The sequence below is a fragment of the Chrysemys picta genome, chromosome 6, assembly GCF_011386835.1.
Source record: "Chrysemys picta bellii isolate R12L10 chromosome 6, ASM1138683v2, whole genome shotgun sequence".
NCBI classification, from domain to species: Eukaryota; Metazoa; Chordata; order Testudines; family Emydidae; genus Chrysemys; species Chrysemys picta.
This window is the reverse complement of record NC_088796.1, coordinates 102,987,164-103,010,963: the sequence shown is the minus strand read 5'-3', so window position 1 is coordinate 103,010,963 and position 23,800 is coordinate 102,987,164. Positions and strand designations below refer to the sequence as shown.

General features: G+C 44.1%; 1 long non-coding RNA gene across 1 annotated transcript; it reads left to right on the top strand.

The window, feature by feature from the left end:
• Positions 1–26: 26 nt before the first annotated feature.
• On the top strand, positions 27–9,000 carry LOC112059530 (uncharacterized). Its single transcript, XR_002888841.3, has 3 exons — positions 27–711; positions 6,929–7,014; positions 8,868–9,000. It is a non-coding gene; the product is annotated as an uncharacterized LOC112059530 (long non-coding RNA).
• The last annotated feature ends 14,800 nt before the right edge of the window (positions 9,001–23,800 follow it).

The following is a 23,800-nucleotide window of genomic DNA, read 5'->3' as shown; positions in this document are numbered from 1 at the left end:
CCACTGCTGCCGGGCTGCCCGGGCCTGGGGTGCTCGCTGATGCGGGGATCGATCGGGGTGGGGAGAGAAGCCTGCGGCCCTTGCCTTCCCTGCGGTCATGCCGTTATTTGCTTTGTAGCGCGGCACCGGCGGCACTAGAAGACGAGGGGAGGCCGTTTTGAAGTGATCTATAGATAGGTGCGAGCTTCAAGTGTTCCCACCAAACTGGGGTTCGTTCTGTGCCTCTTAGGTGCAGAGGTGAAAGTAAGCCGATAGGGCGCATCGTCAAGAGCCAGTACACAGCCGAGCGTAGCGGCCGGGGGCAGCTTCCCCCGGCTGGCAATTTAATAGGGCCCTGGTCTCCGGGCAGTAGCCAGAGCCCCTGGCCCTTACAATCGCTGTCAGAGCCCCACTGCTGGAGCCCTGCGATAGCGGCTGGGAGCCTCGGGACTCTGGCGGTGATTTAAAGGGCCCGGGGCTCCTAGCCACGGCTACTGCAGCCAGAGCACCGCGCCCTTTAAATTGCTGCCAGAACCCTGCTGCTGGAGCCCCGGGGTAGTGGCTGAGAACCCCAGGGCTCTAGCGACGATTTAAAGGACCTGGTGCTCCCAGCTGCTGCAGCTGGAGCCCCACGCCCTTTAGATCGGGATTTAAAGGTCTTGGGGATTTAATGGCCCGGCCTCTTCGGGTTGAGGCCCCGTCCCCCACTGAGGACCCCGGCCCTGTGTACCGGTAAGTCTCTTAAGTTACTTTCACCCCTGCTTAGGTGTCTGTGCTACTTACGTCTCATGATCAGTTCACGTTTCCCTGTGATCAGGTCTTGGGCCTGGCGCTAAGGGTACCCATTGCTGGCGCCCCCCTGCATCAGCAGGTCTGTCTTCCAGTCTAAGGGGAGGCACCACTAGGCCTAGGGTTCAAATAAAGTCGTGGGACAACAAATGACAATGCAAGAATGGGAGTGAGGGTTACAGACTCAACAGCAGGGAACCAGAAGGGGACACCAAGCAGAGAATCCCAGACAGTGCCGTTTCTGTACCTATTGGGAATCCAGGGATGGGTGGGTACAAGCCCGCCCACAGCTAAAAGTTCCTCCCAGCCTAAGGGGAGGAGCTACTGGATCCAAAGCCCAAGCAATTCCAGTAGACAACTAATGATAAAACATGGACGGGCATGAGGGTTACAGGACTATAAGTAGGGTTACCAGGTAGCAACTGTGAAAAAATGGGATGGCGTGGGGGGGAGAAATAGGCGCCTATATAAGAAAAAACAGGACTGTTCCTTTAAAAATGGGACATCTGGTCACCCTAAAGTAGAGAGGCAGAGGGGGATACTAAGCAGAGGACCCCAGACAGCACCCATAGGCTGTTTCTGTAGAGGAGCTGGTTCTCTCCTTTTCTTCTAAGGTTCTTTTAATCCTTTCCTGGCCCAGCCAGAGTAGGGTGCCTTCATCTCAGTACAGTGTCTCTATTCTGCCTTTTCACTGTAACCTACACCTCGCACTTTGGCTGCCTACTAGCATGCTAAATCTCTTCTTGCATTACAGTTCTTAAGCTCCTGTAACTTGATTCTCATCCACAGTGATGAGGCATTTCCCATGTAACACAGATTATAATCCCTGGCACCGAAACACACCTGATTGGATAGTTGCCTTTTTGTCAGTGCAGTCTGATATTTCTGAGCAGGATTAGGTTCTAGATCACATTAATTATTATTTATAGTACAATAGCACCTTGCAGCCCCAACTGAAAGCAGGGACCCATTATGCTAGGATAGTAGTACATTAAGACATAGTCCTTTGCTACCTCCTACACCAGGAGTCGGCAACGTTTGGCATGCGGCTCGCCAGGGTAAGCACCCTGGCGGGCCGGGCTAGTTTATTTACCTGCTGACACGGCAGGTCTGGCCGCTCGCGGCCCCCACTGGCCGCGGTTCGCCATCCCAGGCCAGTGGGGGCGGCGGGAAGCCTTGGCCAGCACATCCCTCGCCCACACCGCTTCTCACCGTCCCCATTGGCCCGGGGTGGCGAGTGGGGGCCGCGATCGGCCAAACCTGCCACGTCAGCAGGTAAATAAACTGGCCTGGCCCACCAGGGTGCTTACCCTGGCGAGCCGCATGCCAAACGTTGCCGACTCCTGTCCTACACCTTAAGAGGTAAGGCTTAGATCCTGTGACTTGTGTCTGGCTGGAGCCTCACTTAACTCAATGTGGTTCTGAGTGCAAATCTCCACCCTCATGCAACAAATTTCAGGGCTGGGGGTCTGCACCTTTGTTACTTTAGTGTCACTTAGTGATTGAAGATTTGTTATCACTTGTGCCACAGGATGTGTGAATTTCTCAAACAAGCTAATGTTAGGCCACATGCATCTTATTAAAACAAGATTGATTAGGAAATAATATTAAAACAACTTCTAAGTTCTTATATCACACCCATCACTACACTGTATGAGCTTGGCTGAAAATACCTAACATGTAAACATATCCAGCCCTAACTCAGTAAGAGTTCATCTAAAGAGGTACCAACCTATAGATAAGGAAAAGGACAATAACCAGCTTGTATCTTTAGCCTGCTGATTGTTTCTTACAACCTCACCATAGCTTCCTGCCTACTAAATACTGACTCTAGTTTCAGACTCTTGGGCCTTATGTAATGCTCCTCCACCAGTGGTAGCAATGGAAGAAACTGATGTGTAGACAATACTCTCGTGAACTCAGACATTCCTACCAGTATGTTTTGTAACCCTGCTCTGAGAAGCTGAGGGATGAGAGGAGCACATTACTAGCTCCGCTTCTGCTACAGTCTCAGCTGGCTGCTGCTATTTTCACTCAGACTAACTTCTTGTGGTTCCTCAGAGCTAAATATTTAGCCAACTGGAGGGGAGGGGAAATGGCTCAGGGTAGCATACATAGCAGGGACCATGGCTGGGAGCATGGTGAGGGAGCAGAGATTACATTCCCATTCAACAAAGCACAGTTGAGACAATTGCCAGGCAAGGAGCTTCAGAGCTGGAGTGTGTGAGGGGACCTGTGGGTTACTGAAGGGTATACATGGAGTGTGAGAGAGGACTCTAAGCCAGGAAATTAAGTCTTCACTACAAAAATAGCTTTCTTGATGTAAAGACGCACCTATCTCACTGTAAAATCCTAGTAGAGACAAGGCACTCTAGTTTTTACGCTGATGTAACTAGTAGAAATTAGCCTATGCCCTGCTCCTGGGGTTCACCTCCACTAGCAACATTTTAAATTGCAACACTATAGTTGTGCAATTTAAAATTGTTAGTCTTTTTATTTTCTCTGAGTGGGTTTATCTCCTGTGCTTTTAAAAAAAAGATAACAATATTATTGCAGTAATAACACAATCCTGTTTGTTATAAATAGCAGCATTTCAAAATAGGGGTTACAAAGTACTACAACTAATTATCTCAGATCATAGTTTCAAGTATCACAGGGGTAGCCGTGTTAGTCTGAATCTGTAAAAAGCAACAGAGGGTCCTGTGGCACCTTTAAGACTAACAGAAGTATTGGGAGCATAAGCTTTTGTGGGTAAGAACCTCACTTCTTCAGATGCAAGTAATGGAAATTTCCAGAGGCAGGTATAAATCATGCCTCCAGCTTCCACCCTGGACACACCACACGATCCATCGTCTACAGCCAAGCGCTGAGGTACAACCGCATCTGCTCCAACCCCTCAGACAGAGACCAACACCTACAAGATCTTCACCAAGCATTCTCAAAACTACGATACCCGCACAAGGAAATAAAGAAACAAATAACAGAGCCAGATGTGTACCCAGAAGCCTCCTACTACAATACAGGCCCAATCATATCCTTAGCTTCCCTGCTATGCTTATTTTGTTTTTTCTTCACAAGATTATATCATATTTTAAGGCATGATCGTGAATCCATGGTGACTGTTTTTACAAATGACAGCATCTCTCCTATAAAGTCCTCCTTTCTTTTGTTTCTGATCACTGTATCCTGCCTATATCCTCTAGCACCGTGGTTCTCAAACTTTTGTACTGGTGACCCCTTTCACATACCAACCATCTGAGTGCGACCCCCCCCTTATAAATGAAAAACTCTTCTAAATACATTTAATACCATTAAAAATGCTGGAGGCAAAATGGGGTTTGGGGTGGAGGCTGACAGCTTGCGACTGTGACCCCGAGGGGTCCTGACCCCTAGTTTGAGAACCCCTGCTCTAGCAGACATTCTCTCTAATTTCTCTGGGAAGGTGTCTCATCAGTTGTTAGGCACTCTAATTTTTCTTTGTCACCTCTTCTACTGTGACTGAGTTCCCGTGACAGTTGAGAATTTCCCCTTTCCTATTTCCTTTCTTAAACACTAAAGGCACTAGAGTTTTCCTGACTGTCTCATTGCCTCCTGTGGGTTTCTGTTTGAAAGGCATCAGTCTGGCCATGTACAAGAAAGCAGCCCTGTACTTGTGTCCTCAAAATTGCTGTTATTTCTACAGTGAAACTCTATTGGCTTCAGTGCAGGGTTGAATTTGACCCTAATTTGTGATTGATTGTTGAGATTTCCCATTACCTTTAGCATGTCCTGTTCACAAGTTATCTTGGTTTTAGATATTGTCTCATTATGCTGTTCCTTCGGATGTGGTTGTCACTGCAAAAATCTTTCCACCAGCTTGCTTCTTGTGGGCTAAATTTTCAAATGTGCCAGCTTCCTGTTACAGTCATTTATGCAGAGGCCATAATCTAGAGCTACACTGATGTCCTGTCAATTTAAATAAGCAAAAAGGAACGAAAGTTTGGAAGTCAACAATTATGAGCACAATGGGTGGAAGCAAAAGCAAGTGGGGAGAAAATTGCACAATTATCTGTATCTATCATACATCCATTCACCCATCTGATTTCCAGAAAATATAGCACGAAAAGGGGAGGGAACAGATCAGTCCCTAAGCTGCAAGAGCAGGTAGCAGAAGATCAATCTACTGGGCTGCAGATGACTTAAGGACCCATGGACAGATGTAGTAATTCAATAATTTATTTTTCTGTGCATGGCAAGAAGAGGGGAAATGATCCACTTCCCCAGGAGAGATACAGATGCAAGACTAAAGGAAACACAAAAAGGACTGCAGAGGGTGGAGGTGATCACATAAGGAAGTATCATCTGCAGATAGATATAATGTTGAAGTGTCCAGTTCGTGTTCACTGTGCTCATGCACCCGTCTCCAATGTGGTTCCTCCCAGGATTTAGAGCATAGCATCTAGACAAACAAAATAGCCATGGAGGAACAAAAATATCACTAGGTAAAGATAAACACCATTGTCCATACAGGGGACAGCACAGTGCTCCAAGTCATAGGTGGGAGAAGCATGGTGAAGTAAGACACACAGGAGGGGAAGTGAAGTGTGTCTCATTCATGTTGGAGGTGGAGGCACAATATCAATTGCATGTACCTGCATATTGTTCAGGAGGTCACCATTCCTTCAGCCACTGTTGTCCAGATATCAGAGGAATACTGGGCAGGCAACAAGCATGTTGCTATGGCAACAATATACCCTCCCAGGAAGATCACTATAGGCTTCCATGTCACACTGCAGCATGTCACAATAACCCCACCCCAGCACATACCCTGACACTGCAGCACTGTGACTCTCCTGTGTCTATTCACAGGGAGGGACAAACACATCAGAACTGATCTAAAAAAGGACAATTTACAAGGAATGTGTGACTCTAAGAACTGGTCTGACCAGCTCATGGCACCTCACACAGTGTTGCCATGATATTAATTTAAATAGGTGTCTTGTAGTATATTACTGGAAAACTAGTATCTCACTGATCATTAATAGCCTTGTGTGAAGTAGGCATGATTAACGTATAAAGAATTATAAATGTGTACCGGAAATATGTTCTTCAAATGTGCTTGGCCCTAGACAAAGGAATGTGGTTTTGTCTGCTTGAATGTCGGTTTCCAATGTAAATTGAGCAAGGAGAGATCATGGAAGCACATTGACATAAAAGGTGAACAAAGTGATCAAACTAGCGAGTGGAGGAGATAGCCACTTACCTATCATGACAAGGGAAGGAGACTGCAAAAATTAACATAGCGCAGCTCCCTGAGCCCCCGGAAGGGTTTCCTGGATTTGAAAGCCAAGATAAACTTTCAGAATATAAACAGAGAAAAAAGTCATTTTGGCATCCTTCATCTGAAAAGACAAAGAAACCAAACACTTTAAGCTATACATTGGCTCCTGTGTAAAAACTGGCCAACCATGCTGGAAGAATGGGGGTGAGAAAACTACTTTGAACAAAAGACTCTTGTTTGTTAAGTTAGGTTTTGGTCTTAAAAATGTATGTTTGTTTGTTTGTAACCAATTCATTCTACTTGATATTTAAAAAATTGTTCTTTGTTAATATGCGTAATCTTATTTTATTAAACAACCGTCTTAGTGCAGTGTTTCAAACTGAGGAGTAAAATCCTCAGCCAAACTAACAGGCTGGTGCCATGGACTGTCTCTTTAAAGGAGCAACACAATAAGATTTTGTGACTGCTACAGTGAGAAGGGCTGAGCAGGACAGAGAAGACAGTTCTGAGGACACGGGACTGGAAGGGCTATTGGTGTCAGCATCCAAGGAGTAACCAGGCTGGTGGAAGCTATGGTGAGGCTGTAAGCAGGCTGCTGATGTCAGGGCTCTGAGCCAAAGCTGCACAGCACAGAGGCATCCAGGGTTACAGAGCAGGGAGTGATACAACCCCTTATTGGTCTGGGTGAAACCCCCAAAGCATCACAGAATGCTGTCAGGAAGAGCTGCATTATAGTTTATTTCTGGGGGATTTGCAGTGTGAGTTATGATCCATATTTTCAAGCGGTAGGCCCTGACCCCAGCAAAAGGGAAATGTGCATATCAACCAGTCTTGCACATGGTAAACACATGATCAAGACTCCTAAGGCTACTGTAACTAACTTATCTGTATTTCCCCAAGCTCTAGCACTCCAGCCAGTCCCAAACTCCCCAGCTAGTCCAGAGAACCTGCCAATGGAGGAGTTGTGACATTCTTCTGAGTACCAGGTCAGTTTTTCTGTGATGATGTAATTAGCATGGTAGGTAATCTGCACATGAATAGAGTAGAGCTTTTTTCTGTCCCTGAAGGGGGTGTCAGTAGCTGAAAGTACCCTTAGGGGGAACACAAGTACAGCATTCATCACAGATGGCCACATTTTTTAGGACTTGCCATCTGCTGGTGGGAGGAAATCAGTATAAATTAAACCTCTTGAGAATGGCATAAAGAAACTGATTAACATAGGTGTAGATGGCAGACTGGTTTATTCCTGTGATGGCCACCACTCAATCTCTGAAATACTCCTGTTGTGAAGGAATCCCAGAGCTGAGGTGATTTTGACTACTACAGGTAATGTATGGCTCTTCTGTGTTTGACTCAAAACCTGGCCAACACCTCAGAGAAAGGCAGGACAACTGCAGAATTAAACTTGTACCTTCAGATGATTTCTTCCTCAGATAAATCCAAGAAACCTTCCCCATCTCCCCCTGAGTGGGTCCTGTTAGGAGAGTACAGTTTGATTCTTTGTTTTGCCTGGGTCATTTGGGCCCCCTCCTTCACCTTCCCTGATCTCTCATCCTTCAGGGACCTCAGTGTCCGATGTCACCCAAAATGTTTCCAGGTTTCATGCTGTCTCTGTCACCAGTTGACAGTTCGTTCTGGTTTTCCTACATCTGCCCTATAAAACATGGCGGGGTTAATAAGGCAAGTGTGGGATTCTCACTGTATAAAGATTAGGCTAAATTCTGCTTCTCCCAGTGTGATTGGTTGAAAATTCCATGGTGTGGACATTTTTCCTAGCCCCACTCACCCATATCACTCCTGGCAGGTGCAATTCACTTGTGCCTCCATTGCATCTCTGAAAATACTCAGCAACCCAAGTTCTACTTGCACCTGTAAATGTGGATGCAAAAGCCCACTTTAATGGTGCAAAGCCTTTGAAAATTTAGCTTTACTGTGTTACAAGTTCATAAAATGCTTCTCTTTACTTATAGGTGTCCTTGCTAAATTCTAATAGAATTAGTACTCTGTGGTGGATTGGTTCATTCTGGTGTTGTTATTAACTTTTATCAGTGGTGTTTTTCTTGTTTTGACATTGCTTTTGAAGAGGACTACAATCACTGACAATATAACATTTCAGATACCCAGGGAGATCCTTCCAAAATGTTTGGTCAGTGACTCGGGGATTTCCACTGGAACTGTTACCATGAGTCACTTAGCTCCTGGCCTGTGCAATGAGAGAAAGTAGAAATAAAAATGACCTTTTATGTTGTCTAGTCCAGTCTGTTCCTCTAGCAATGCAGGCTTGTTCCCTATAGCACCCTTTCCAGTGCTTTGTTCAATACAGTTTTGAATTATTTAAAGGAGTATTTCTCAAATGGTTGAAAGCTTCAGGAAAATGAAACCAATCACATACCTACTGCACTCCTGCCATAAGTTCTTAACAGCCTACAACTTTTAATGTATACATCTTCTGTGCTCCATGCTTTTGCAAGAACTGGTATAGATCTTGATAATATGACACTTCATTATCACAGTATCACCAACAGGCCCTAACTAAGCTCAAGGCTGCTGCAAACACATGGGATGGGTGTGTTTTAGAAGTCTGTAACATATACCCATTAAATATACTGTGTGGTTGTTATCAGGGTAAAGCATTAGTTAATAAAGATACAAGTAACCACAAATGTTTCCCTAGGGCTTGCTATAAAGGGAAGCTATTGTGAAGAAGGCTACCAGGGGGGTTATGGAAAAAACATATTTAAGGAAAAGTTTTGACAGGAAAAGTTAAAGGGCAGTGAGGACTGAGTGATATGAACCCATTCAAACTCCCTCTATTTATACCTTGGTTTCCTTGGTGTAGGAAAAGAAAACTGGGCCACATTTTCAGCTGGTGTAAATCAGTGCAACTCCGTGGACTTCATTGAAGACATGCTGACTTAAAACATCTGAGGATCTACCCTTAAAAGCTTTGGAAAGGAAATCAAATTTTAGGGGTAACATTGCAAGATTCCCTTTGTTGCATCAGAAATGAGATCCTCTGGGATCTCTTCCCCAATCCCTCCATTTACTCCCTTCACCATCCTTTGATGGCTCCACATCTCAGTGAGTCTCTCTTCAGCTGAACAGGGCCAGATGTGGTTCTCTCAGGAGCATGTTAGCGTCAGAGCAGATGTTGAACAGTGTCCCTTGAGAAGAAATCAGCTTAGAACATGAGATACTGTTGTGCAACTAAGTAATGTGTCAAAATGTTAATGAACCTTGGACTCCATTGGACCTTAGTTCCAATGATATCATTTATAAGAAATGACTCCTCTGTAATACAAAGGTCACTACCCTGCTAAATCAAACAATGTTGTTTGGACAGATTTTTAGTTAGTGAAATGTACTGCAGACAGTTGGCATGGTCCATCAGAGTTATACAACATGTAACTGAGGTGATATGGTCTTGCCAGTGGAACATAGAACTTCAAGTCAAGGGAGCAAGTTTCTAAACCCAGCTGTAACACTAATTCAGTGTATCTTGGGACAAGTCACTTGATTTCTCAGTGTCATCTGTAAAAAGTTTCACAGGGATGTTGTGAGGTTTAATCAGTTTGCTTAATTAATCAAAGGCTTCATAAAATTCTTCAAGATCCTCTGATGAAAGATGCTCTGTAAACAATACATTCTTATTGATATGTAGTGCTATTCATCCATAGATCTTAAAGTGCTTTACAAAGGAAGGTATAATTATCCCAGTTTCACAGATGGGAAAACGGAGATAGAGATAAATAATATAATTATTAATTATTATTATTGTTATTATTATTTATTAGTCATCGATAAGAATAAACTGGCAGTTTTAGGCAACTTGTTCATACAGTTTTAGATAGGATAATTAAAGTACTCTGTTAAGAGTGGGTTTCATGGATGTTGTAGAGAGAAGTGGATCAAAACACAATACTAAGATCTAACCAAGCGCCATCAGATTTTTGGGGAAGATTTAATTCTAATCCAAAATTTATGCTCAGGCCTATCTATAAAAGTGTCGATAGATATATTTGTGCAACACAGGTACAAGGGAGGCCTGACCCAAGGTGAAAGTTGGCCTGGTCACCATGAAGATGGACAAAGAGGGACACATGTAAGCAATCCCTGACCAACTGCTGCACGTTCATGGCATTCCAGTTAGGACAGAAGTGACTGCAAAGAGGCTGTGGGGTAGAGAGGACAGCTGCATTCAAAACAAAGCTTATGGCTGATCCAGAGCAGACCAATCACTGGAGTTGGGTTACTGGCAAAGAGGTCTCCTGATTGAAAGCTCCCAGACTGGCCCAAATCTACTCTACAATGAGCTATTTAAACCACGGTGACACCTTTCTACATTGATCCCACTTTCTGAGGTACTCTGTAGTTCAGTTCTGTATAGGGTGACCAGACATCCCGATAAAACCATCCCAACTTTTAGCTGTTTGTCCCCCAAAGATCGGTCAGGACGCACTTTTTTTTTTTCTCCCCTCTTTTTGCTCAGCCAGCAGCATTCGGGGTTTTTTTGTTTTTTTTTGGCTTGGCCAGCAGCACTCAGCTTTTTTTTTTTTTGCGTTCCCCCGCCCCCGGTGTCCCAATATTTTCCTCATCTCATCTGGTCACCCTAGTTCTGTAGTAGGGGTGATGGCTTTAAATTCACAATGCAGAAGACTGACATGGGAGACAGCAGTGAAGATAGGATGCAAATTTCACCTCTGGCAGAAATTCTGTTCCTGATGTCAAAATGTAATTGCTGTAGTCTGCTATGAGATACTTTTTTCAAGGGCAGCTGGTTTATTAGTGGTTAGTAAACAACAATTGGCTTTGGCACGGATTTGAAATTCTACTTTGATATTGTCATCTAAGATTTTAAGACCCCATGGGTCAAACTCTGATTTTGACCCAAATCCTGAGCTCAGAGCACAGCCCGAACATCTGCTGAAGAGTTCACTTGGGGCTGAGAGGGGGAAGAAGGCAACTTCCCTCTGGGCTGTAGAGTGACAGAACAGCTGCTTTTCAATGGCTATTCTATTTCAGGGCTTGAGTAAACACCTGTGTTGCTTGTGGTCCTCTGAGCGGTAGAATGGTCTGTGGATTGGTGTGGAGGTGGGTCTACCAGCTCCAGATACCCCAAATCTTTCATGTGCAATAACATGGAGGGACCACCCTGACCCAGGGATTGTGTGGCATGCAGGGGATGTACAGGTTCTGCATGGGCTCCCCATCCACTGCTATGCTATGCTAAGAGGGCCTTCTGCAGTGTTGGGAAAGGCAAGTTTTGGCCCTTTATGCGTACAACTAGGTTTTGATCTATTGATCAATCTTCCTTTTGCCATTCTGTCACTGGAACTTGGTTAAAGGTGCCCCTACCTCATTGCCAGCAAACAGGGGAATAACTCCCTGCTCAGGGCTTAAGCCAGTGCTCACTAGAGTCAGTGGAAAGGTTCCTATTAACATTAATGCATGCTGGATCAAATCTTAAGCTCCTGAGGCCTTGTCTTTAGTCAGAAAGAAAAGGTGTTCTCAACTGAGTTAACTAACTCAAGATAAAATCCTAGTGCAGACAAGGCAGTTTGTAGGTTTCACATGAGTTAGCAGATTGAATTAAAGACTATGGGAGTGTGACAAGTTGCCTGGCTCTTTATGACAAGCTGGGCTCAGTCTTGCCTGTGACCTAGCTAAGTGTGATGGAGATTTAATTATGACTGACCCCAACTGTGGGTTTTCAAACAGATGACTACTTAAACAGAGCTGTGAACACTCTAGGGGAGAACAGGAGCTATGTCTCTGGAAAGGGTCTGGTGAAGAACTACAAGGAGCAGGTCAGGCTTGAGAACTTGCTGAGAATCATCCATCTGATTTCCAGGATCCTTTAGTCCCCGAACCATATGTACTCCTCCCACATCTCCTAAACACAAGATGATCCATGATTTTACCCAGGGAATGAATTGGGCTGGAGAGGCCACCCGTGACCTGGTACTTTTTGTTAGGCTGCCATTTTGTGAATGCCAGTTTGTAGTTTTCACATAGTAACAGGTTGAGGTAAAGATTTGGGGAATCTTGGGGTTTATCTTGATGTGTTAGCACTGCCTTATCTTCACTAGAATTTTACCTCATCTTAGTTACCATGTGTTAACTAATATGAGGTAAGAACACACCTTTTTGCCCGATGAAAACAAGGCCAGGATTTCATTCTACGCTTCTCTATGCTAGGAAGACATAGCCTTAGAGGTGTGACCTGTCCCATTCACCTCAATGAGGCTTTAAGTCAGATGTCCAGTAATTATTTATCTGTGAATATTGTAAACTGCTTCATTGCTGACCAAAGCAAGGAGGGGTCTGCAGACGCTACATGAGCAACCTTCCACTTTATTGCCCAGGGGGAGTGGAGTCCCACCAAGGGCTGAGCCACTGCAGAACCCACCTCACCAAAGAGGAGCCAGCAGATCATGAGCAATCACAATTTGAACATCTGTGAAATCTCTATGAGTGGCAACTCACTTGGGTAGCTCAAGCAGGTGGAAATTGGCTTGTGGACAGAGTTTGGGAAAGTACCACTACTTCACAAACACTACCTAATTTGAGCCCAGGTTCTCCCATTCTTTATTACATTAGTTGCCAAGTCTCCAGTGACTTTTGTCAAAATCCTGCTCTAGCTACACAATCTTGGTAGCACTGTGAATGCAGGTTTTTGGCTAACCTGCTCTACAAAAAAGTCTTCTCACTGTGTAGAGTCAAAATTCACCCCCATCCTGGGGCATGGCTTTCTTTAGAAAGAAAACAATAAGGTAAAAAAGCACCCATCCACCCTTCTCCCCAGATTTGGTGGCTCCTAGGGTTTCTCCCTCAAAACTGTTCAGGTTAAATCCTAGATCCTCCCTTTCTAAAGAACCAGGCCTCCTGGATGTGGAAGGTAAGAAACCATGTGCTTCAGTGGGTCAGAAGAACCCACTCACCCTTTTCCTGCAGTATCAACACCTGCTAACGTGGTGGGGACTGGGGTATGTCAGGCTTGTTGCAGAGCCTTACCATGACTGTCATATTTAATCACTGCATCTTTTGCTGACTTCTCTGTACCTTTCTCCTTGCCATTTGCAAAAGTCCTAAGGCCTCCTATATCAGAACCAATGTCCATTGATCACCAAAGATGACAAGGAAAGGGAATAGTTTGGGTAACTAATTACAACAATCCCCTGCCTCACCCCCTTTCTTTATCAGTTGCCTGGGAGGTAACCACACTTATACAAATACTGAGGACAAATATTCAGGCAACAAATGTATAATCCTTGACCTTTCCAGCCCTTTACAACTAACAGATATCCAATGTCAATGGCCTAACTCTTGTTATATCCCTCCAGTAGGCCCTTACTAACAATGCCATCTTTCTTATCAAGTTAGAGGATCATGGAGCCTGCAACAGAAACATTACAGATACCTTCACAAACATATCTGCAGGCCCTGATGTGCCTAAGCATTTGCTCGCGCAAGGGTTCCATTTTACAATGAAAAAAAACTTTGGCTGTTGCAACAGCCTCCCAAATATGACCTTTTCAGAATTGCCTGGGTGCTTCTCAACCACCACCACCATGTACCATCTTGCATTTCCTAGAAGATTTTATAAGTATCAGCTTTTCATTCCCTGTTCTCCACCTTTCATCTCCTAGCTTGATATTTTTCCATCCTCCAATTTGTAATGAAGATGTAGGCATCTTTTTTTTTTTTTTTAAATCTTGGGTCCTTCAGCCAAAATTTATTGCAAAAGGAATCATACTAATATTTTCCCTTTATAAACTTACTTTTCCCAGAAGGAACTCAGTTGTATCAATATGATCCTAGCAACTTCAGACCTAAAATCTGTCATTTTAATTATACCATAAAAAAACATTAAATCTAGGAACTATTAACTAATGGGAGTTACAGCTGTAAATTCCTCATACACTGGAAGACACCATGCATAATTCTCATTCTCTACTATTAACTCTCTGCATCACTACATATTTCTAAATTCACTCTGCTTTCTTCAGGCACACTGATGGTGCTTTCTGTGGAGAGCTGGAACAGCAACATCCTCTACAATAAAAATACTTTGCATTTACAATAGATGGGCCAGGTGTGCCTGGAGCAGTTGGGAAAGGAGATTACAATGCTGGTTCTAATCCATTTTTACAAATGTATGCTTCTGAGTAGGCCAAGCATTGGTCTGCTCCCTAGTGTAAATTAGTGTAGCTGAGGACCATAATTATCATCTATAGTACAGTAGCACTGAGAGGCCCTAGCTTAGAACAGGGCCCCATTCTTGCAAGGTGTTGTACAAACATATAGTGAGAAATGGTCCCTGCGCTGAAGACTTTACTGTCTAAAGAGATTAGGCAAAGGGAAATATCCCAGTTTTTACAAATAGGAAACTGAAGCACAAAGAGATTAAATGCTGATCCAAATCCCCTTGGGGCCAATGAAAAGACTCTCTTTGGCCTCAAGGGAGTTTCAATTACCCCCTAATATCTACACACCATTGTAAACCCAGGTCTGTGGGACGCAGGTGTTTAGAAGTCCACGCTTGAGCAGCCACCCTGCCTTGTCAATCTGGGCTTACAGTTGCTGGACCTGGGTCTCACAGCTGTGCTATCATGTCCATACTGCACTACACAGACCTTCTGACTCAGATCTGCAGTTTGAACTGTATCCACACTGCAAAATGATAGGGCTTGGCCTGTGACTCACCCTTATAGCAGGTCCTGAGTGCTTGCTGACCCAAGACAGACTGATTTCTGTGTGCATTGAAGTGGGGCTTGGTCTGGAACCTAAGCCAGAGCCCAGGCTTAGTGCACAATGTAGAGATATTTTAAAGTGATATGCCAAAGGTCACAAACAGAGTCTGTGGAAGAGCTGGGAACAACTCCCTGGGCTACTTCCCCATAGCCTCCTCCAAACACCTTCCTTAGTCTCACAACAGGACCTTCCTCCTGGTGTCTGATAACGCTTGTGCTCCTCAGTCCTCCAGCAGCACACCCACTCAGCTCCTTGCACCTCTTGCTCCCAGCTCCTCACACTTACACCACAAACTGAAGTGAGCTCCTTTTTAAAACCCAGGTGCCCTGATAAACCTGCCTTAATTGATTCTAGCAGCTTCTTCTTAATTGGCTCCAGGTGTCCTAATTAGCCTGCCTGCCTTAACTGGTTCTAGCAGGTTTCTGATTACTCTAGTGCAGCCCCTGCTCTGGTCACTCAGGGAACAGAAAACTACTCATCCAGTGACCAGTATATTTGCTCTCTACCAGACTCCTGTACACCACTGGTCTGGGTCTTTTTTTTAACTGCCAGTGAATTGAAAAAATCAGTTATTCACAAGTTTTCTACTCCTGGTCTTCCACAGTACATATCAACTTTTATGTGATTAGACCTCTAATATTATCCAAATTAGATGCAGCTTTTGGGCTCCTGGCAAATTTCCAACAGTCTGTATTTAGGTTAAAAACTGAGAGGCCCTGCGCTAAAGGCTCAAGTAATAGCTAGTTATACAAATATATAAGTATTATTAATGTTGATCTTTTTGACTTAACTTGACTGTATTTTGATACCTTCTTTGATTCTCTTCAGCCCTATGTTTCTAACCTGTTTTTCCTAGGAAGCCTTTTTCAAAGTATAAAAATAAAGTTGAACCAAGTAAAGTTGTTCTCTTCCTTATTGACACAGATTAGCTCATGAGAGTCTATTCTACTCCTTTCTTCCACATCTTAACTTTAACTCCACCCTGGAGGTGTTGTCCAGATCTTTTGCATTCTTCCTAGGGACATATCACTGGCATGCCTTTCTGAGTAATAGTCAAATATGGCTATTTTCTCTGGAGAACTCTGTGCGAGTGCTTAGACTGTACTCATGGCTGAACTGAACTGAACTGGATTAAAAGAACATTCCAAAATGCCTCACAATTACTGCAAACTAATGTTTGTTTTTATGAAAAAAGAAAGATACAGTATTTGAATGTAGGCTATTTTCAAAGCATTTCAGTTTCTGCATGTTTCATGTGTGCTATTTCAGTGTTATATGTATTTGCTACATTTTTATATGGTCTGAAAAGTGATTTGTATGCAACTGTTTGTGACTTTACAATAGATTTGTAATTGTTGTAATGTATACAGAAGTCACTGTAGACATGAATGTTTTTCTTACAAAGTTAAAATGTTATTTCCAAAAACTACTTCTGATTTCTTATTACTAACTTCTAAGAAACTATTAGTATCAGAATAATCTATGGGTATTGTTTAAATATACTGAATATATTTTATTTAGATATACTCAGTGCTAAATTATATGTTTAGGTCGTTTGGATTTACAGTGTTTATAAGAAAATATGATTGATTTTTAGACCCACTATTGTTCCCATTGATTTAAATGACATTTATATAATTGACATTGATGAGAACAGGAGCAGAACTTTTAAGGAAAAAAAATCAAGAACAACCATGGAATGAAATGTATCCCAACTATACATATAAAATGATGGGATCTAAATTAGCTGTTACCACTCAAGAAAGAGATCTTGGAGTCATTGTGAATAGTTCTCTGAAAATATCAGCTCAATGGGCAAGCGGCAGTCAAAAAAGCGAACAGAATGTTGGAAATCATTAAGAAAGGGATAGATAATAAGATAGAAAATATCAAATTGCCTCCATATAAATCCATGGTATGCCCTCATCTTGAATACTGTATGCAGATGTGGTCGCCCCATCTCAAAAAATATATATTGGACTTGGAAAAGGTTCAGAAAAGGGCAACAAAAATTATTAGGGGTATGGGACAGCTGCCATAGGAGGAGAGATAAAAAAGACTGGGACTTTTCAGCTTGGAAAAGAGACAACTAAGGGGGGATATGATAGAGTTCTATAAAATCATGACTGGTGTGAAGAAAATAAATAAGGAAGTGTTATTTACTCCTTCTCATAACACAAGAACTAAGGGCCACCAAATGAAATTAATAGGCAACAGGTTTAAAACAAACAAAAGGAAGTATTTTTTCACACCATGCACAGTCAACCTGTGTAACTCCTTGCCAGAGGATGTTGTGAAGGTCAAGACTATAACAGGATTCAAAAAAGAACTAGATAAATTCATGGAGGATAGGTCCATCAATGGCGATTAGCCGGGATTATGTCCCTAGCCTCTGTTTGCCAGAAGCTGGGAATGGGCGACAGAAGCTGGGAATGGGTGACAGGTAATCATGAAGTGATTGATTGATGATGATTACATGTTCTGTTCATTCCCTCTAGACTGGGGCACCTGGCATTGGCCACTGTTGGAAGACAGGATACTGGGCTAGATGGATCTTTGGTCTGACCCAGTATGATCATTCTTATGTTCTTATGAAAAGATGTCTGATGTTTCTTCTAACATTTGAATGTTGATGGCTATATTAAAGTTGAACGTCTAGTAGCTGATGCAATATTTGTTTTCCCTACTCCATTCAGTTATACAGCACTGTTTCTTATTATGTATTTGGAAAGTGCATAGCATATTCTGGGCACTTCTGCAATATAAATACATAATAAAAAGAAGTAACAAGACTTTGTGATGGTTCTAATTATTGTACACTTTAGGTGCCTCATGATGTGCTTCCAGCACTTCCAAGGAGTGCATTGAACAGCACTTAGTGTTTTCATCTAACCATTCAAATCAGCTAATGGAAAAAAAACAAAAATGTGAACAAGGTGCAAACAGACATTGTGGCCCCAATGCAACAAAGTATTTGAGTAGCCACTGAGGCCAACTCACATACTTAAAGTTAAGTGCATAGTTAAGTGCTTTGCTCTGAATTGAGGCCTACCTACCAAAGACATACTATGCACCTGCTACAAGGAAGCTCCAAGGATCTGTATATGGCATTGTGGGATGCAACAACACAGTTTGGGTGAGTCTACTGGACCTGTAATTCCTCACCTGTGCAGCTCCACTGATGGTAGTCATGTTGGGGACCCTAGAGTAGATAAGTCATCAGATGCTGCGGGTGTTTTTACCACCAGGTCATGTAATCCTGGTCAGAGCATGTCAAACATCTGTGCCAGCCAACAACAACATCTTTGTGATAGTACTCCCAGTTTTGCTAACACCAGTAGAGCTGAAACAGTTAGCAACGACAGGACATTTTTAGAATATTTCCCTAGTGTAGATGGGGCCTCAGGGACAGAAAATACAGTGGTTAAAATACCTGCAGTCTGCCTACACTACCCCTTCTACTGTAGCTACTGCTGATGGAACTAAACAAGAGCTGAACCATGGATCCAAATTTTGCTAAGGCAAGGCTTTATAAATTACGCTGTTGCTGAAAGTGGTTTTTGACAACAGTCTCCCCGGACCAATATTGAAAACAGTGTAAATGCTAGTGTAGACCAGACAGTATTGAAAACAGTCTTTTTATAAATGCCATTGTGAGGTTCCTTTTTACTATGGCTCTGATTTCTTTATCAAATTGACTGATTAAAAATAGTTCTTTTCTAATTGCCAGCCCCATAAACTCCACATGGTTCTGACAGTCAAGCTAGACTTTCATCTCATCTATCATTGCCAGGAATTGCAGTTTTCCAGGCCAGATGAGACCCTGAGCTACACTTGTGCAACCCCATTGTCTTAAGGTTATATTCTCAGTGGCCCCTGGTTACACCCACTCAAGGTTAATGAGGTAAACTGTAGCTAAAGGCATAGTTTTGCTTGAAGAACCTCTATTGCTAGTGTTCTCTGAGATGTAAAGAACCCAAGCTTGACAGTCAGAGTCCAGGAGGAGTTGGCAGTTATATAAGTATGTATGTAGATACTTGCAAATAGCTAATTTGATATGGAACTCAGTCAGCTACAATGACATTTTTACAAAGTCACTTTTGAGGTTAGAAACACGTTTTAAACTGTTTTCAATTGTAGTTTAAAGGGAATTCTTGCTGAAAACCATTTTGAGCAACTGTTCCATTTTTTAGGTTTTGTCTACAGGGGAGTTAGTGCAGAGTGCGCTAGGATGTGAATTTAAAGTGTACTAGCTACTCTGCACTAGATACTCCGAGCTTGTTCTCTATATAGAGACACCCTTAGTGCTGACACAGCACAAGTGGCATCGTCACTGAAATCTGGGACCTTTACCCTAGGTGAAAGTCTACAGTAGATGTGCAGTGTAAATGTGTAATTGCCACGAGACTGACTAAAGTTTAAGACTTATGTAATAGTACAGTTAAACATGTATCACCATAAAAGTATGCAGCCCATAAAAAGTGGAAATAATGTTTTAAGGAAAATTATTCAACAGCAGCCATGCAACATTGCATAAAGTGTAGCCTATGTTCTGCATTTTGTCTACTTTTATTTTGCTTTTCCCTACTCATGGGTGATACAACAAGGAGGCAGTAGACATGTCCCCCGATCACTTCCCACACTGCCTTGATCCAGCAGCTAGGAGGAATCTCCTGGGAAGCAGAAGCAAATGTTCTACAAACCTCCATCCTCACACTGGTATTCATTCCATTGGAATGTTGTGCAGCAGTTTGGGACAGAAGTTGGCATATGATCTCATTGATTCTGAGATGAATACAGTTGACCATATCATCAGTAGTTCCATTAGACACACATTAACATATAATGTATGTGTGTTGGCTCATATAGCTTCCACAAAACTTCGATGAGATGCCATCACCCTTAAAAATGCCTGGAGGGCTAAGATTGCTTAAAACAACCTGCTGCACAGAATCCTAATAATAGTTCCAGTAGGTGCAAATAAGCACACTTCCCACAAGAAGATCTGCCCAATTCCAGAAGAAAATACCTTCCCTTGCCATTCCTGCTGACTTGCCATGACTGACTTTGCAACATCCTTTTGCCATAGCCTTTCATGTGTTCAAGTCCAGTGCAGGTGAGCCAGTGCCAGACGCGGATGAACAATGGTATATCAGGAGCAACAGCTGTGTCCTCTCAGAGTGGCAGCAGCTCTGGGATAACAAGACAGGCATGCTGACGAACTTCTGAAACCCTAATTTATACCCACCTGTTTGCAACTTGGTATGCAGATCCTGGACTAGGCTTAACAAACTGCTGTCTGGATGGCCAGAGTGGCTGCCACAATGCAGAAATTTGGCTTAGTCCGGTCTTCACAGTGTGACTGCAGAGCAGCAGTGCAGATGATCAAATGTGGTGGGAGTCTGCACCATTAGAAGATTGGAGTGTGGACTGCAACACCTTGCGACCCTCAATGTTCAGCCATCTATCCACTGAATCAACCTAATATTGACTTGCAATGCATATGAAAGAAGATTTCATAAAATACATATGAAAACTCTAACCAGATTATAAGGACAGAGGTATTGTCTGTTTCAACATGTATTCAGTGTTGCAGTGAAATGATCTTTCCTGTTATGTCAGGGTTTATGCATAAGGTATTTTGAACTAGCTTCATTAGTAGTGTTTAATAATATCATTTTTTTTCTTTGTAGGCTACCTATTTATTTGTCTCTCTTCTAATTAGCGTTGCTATTTTCACTTCTATTACAAATCACGAAGGGGATGTCCAGCACTTGAATTATTCTAGTGGCTGAATATTCTTAGAGGGCCAAATCATAGAATTGTAGGACTGGAAGGGACCTCAAGAGTGCACTCATGGCAGGACTAAGTATTATCTAAAGCAGTGGTGGGCAACCTGCGACCTGCGGGCCACACGCAGCCCATCAGGGTAATCCACTGGCGGGCCACAAAACAGTTTGTTTACATTCAGTGGTATAAGTAGAAATCATTATTGCCGATACTGCACTCATGGGAGCAGGGCCGGCTTTGGCTTTTTTGCTGCTCCAGGCAAAAAAGCCTCCAGCCACCCCCCGCTCCCGGCGGGGAGCGCGGCAGGGGAGGGGGCCAAGCCTGGCCACGGGCCCGCTCTCCCCGACCAGCCGGAGCGCCGGGGGGAGGGCAGAGAGCCCGGCCGGGGCTCTGCCCTCCCCGGCGGCCAGAGCGTCGGGGGGAGGGTGGCGAGCCCACCACGGCTCCACTCTCCCCGACCGGCCAGAGCGCCGGGGGGAGGGCGGTGAGCCCGGCCGGCGCCCCGCTCTCCCTGACCGGCTGGAGCACCGGGGGAGGGCGGCGAGCCCGCTGTGGCTCCGCTCTCCCCGGCAGCCGGAGCGCCACGGGGAGGGCGGCGAGCCCAGTCACGGCCCCGCTCTCGGGCCGGAGCGCCATGCTGTGCCGCCCCCCACCAGGTGCCGCCCCAAGCACATGCTTGGTGGGCTGGTGCCTGGAGCCGGCCCTGCATGGGAGGGACACAAGGGGGGGCACGTGACCTACCGATATGATCCTCCATGTGACTCCTCCCCACCCCAGCCCAGGGTCCACACGATCTCTCCGTCCCCTCCAATGCCCCCCCTTACCTGTCTAAAGTTTTACAACTACATCTGTTAAACAATTGCAGCTGTAAAATGATGCTTTGGGCCCCTGGTGCCACCTGTACTTCCAGGTGTCATTGAGGATCCAGCAGCACCCCAAACTGAAAACTTCTTAAATGAAAGAAGAATTGGAAGGACAAGCACCCCACTTTCTCTTAACACACTATCAGTGCCTCCCTTATGTCCAAACTAAGCTTCCGCCAGCTTACCTTTATCTAAGGGTCTGACTTCACTACCAACATTAAAACGCTGCTGCGGCAGTGCTTTAACATGGCTGTGTAGTCACGGCACCAGTGCTGAGAGAGAGTTCTCCCAGTGCTGTAAAAAACCCACCCCCACGAGGGGAGTAGCTCCCAGAAAGGCTCCCAGCGCTGGTGCATTGTCTACACTGCCACTTTACAGCGCTGAAACTTGCATCGCTCGGGGTGTGTTTTTTCATACCCCTGAGCAAGAAAGTATCAGCGCTGTAAAGTGGCAGTGTAGACAAGGCCTAAGTATTGCTCTCCGCCAGGCACTAGGAATGCAAAGATGCTGAACCATCTGGATTTGATGGAAAAGTGTGTGCGCCATGTGCATCTTGATAGAACTACACCCCAAATTGTTTTATTATTTTCCTCAGCATGACATATAGGAGGGGCAAGCAAAATCAGCCTAGCAGAACATGCATGAGAACTGTCTCTGGACAGATAAGCAATTGATCAAAATCACATTCTCTGATCTCTTGGGGCCAAATCCTGTTCCCATTGAAATCAAAAGAAGTTTTGCTATTGAATTCAATGGGAACAGGCTTTGACATTTGAAGAGGAAAGAACAAAACCACTCAAGCAAGAGCTATGTTGCTTATACCACAGGCATCAAAGGCAGTTGACTCATGTGAGAAAGTCAGCAGACATCTGATCTTTGTCCATTGCAAGGGAGAAATCAGCAATCAATGAGTCTAGAACAGTCTTTGTACCATATCCAACTGATAAGTCCATCTGCAAAGGATCAAGGAAATATGAAGGCTCCAGATTACCTTAAAGTCCTCAGTCCTTTGGTTAGAATGCTCCCATCAGTATATGTTCATAGTCCAGAGGCTGGAGCAGGAATCAAAAACACTGTTTAAACACCTTCCGTCCCCCCACCCCTCCCCTCTTGAGGACTCCTGACCAACTTAACAGCACAATACATATGCTAACAAACGTAAAGCCTTTGTTTAAATTTGTTAACATATGTATTGTGCTCTTAAACCCATATAAAGAATTAATGCCCTCCCTAGCCATGTTCTGCTCCTTTAAGGAGCAGAGTGAAGCTCCACCCCCTCCAGGGGCGGGCGGCTAGCCTCACCAAGTCTTTCTGGTACCCCGTATCCGCTTAAAAATCTCTTGCCGGTACTGCATACTGGAGCATACCACTCCTTGCACTCCTGTTTACATTGACCGTCTGCAGGCATGGCCACCCACACCTCCCAGTAGCTGTGGTTCGCTGTTCCCGGCCAATGGGAGCCACGGGAAGCGGCGCAGGCCACAGCGACATGCTGATCGCTACTTCCCGCAGCTCCCATTGGCCAGGAACTGCAAACTGCGACCACTGGAAGCTGTGGGCAGCTGTACCTGTGGATGATCAATGTAAACAAACTGTCTCCCGGCCCACCAGCAGATTACCCTGATGGTCCGCGTGCGGCCTGCGGGCTGCAGGTTGCCCACCACTGATCTAGACCACCACTGACAGGTCTTTGTCTGCTCTTAAAAGTCTCCAATGATGGAGATTCCACAACCTCCCTAGGCAATTTATTCCAGTGCTTAACCACTAACACTTATGAAGTTTTTCCTAATGTCCAACCTAAACCATCTTTGCTGCAATTTAAGCCCATTGCTTCTTGTCCTATCTTCAGAGATTAAGGAGAACAATTTTTCTCCCTCCTCCTTGTAACAACCGTTTATGTACTTGAAAACTGTTATCATGTCCCTCCTCGATCTTCTCTTCTCCAGACTAAACAAACCCAATTTTTTCAATCTTCCCTCAAAGGTCATGTTTTCTAGACATTTAATCATTTTTCTTGATCTTCTCCGAATTTTCTCCAATTTGTCCACATCTTTCCTAAAATATGGCGCCCAGAACTGGACACAGTATTCCAGTCAAGATCTAATCAGGGCAAAGTAGAGTGAACGATTTACTTCTTGTGTCTTGCTTACAATACTTCTGCTAATACATCCCAGAATGATGTTTGGGTTTTTTGCACCAGTGCTACACTGTTGACTCATATCTAGCTTGTAATCCACTATGACTCCCAGATCACTTTCTGCAGTACTCCTTCCTATGCAGTCATTTCCCATTTTGTATGTGTGATACTAATTGTTCCTTCCTAAGTGGAGCATTTTGCATTTGTCCTTATTGAATTTCATCCTAT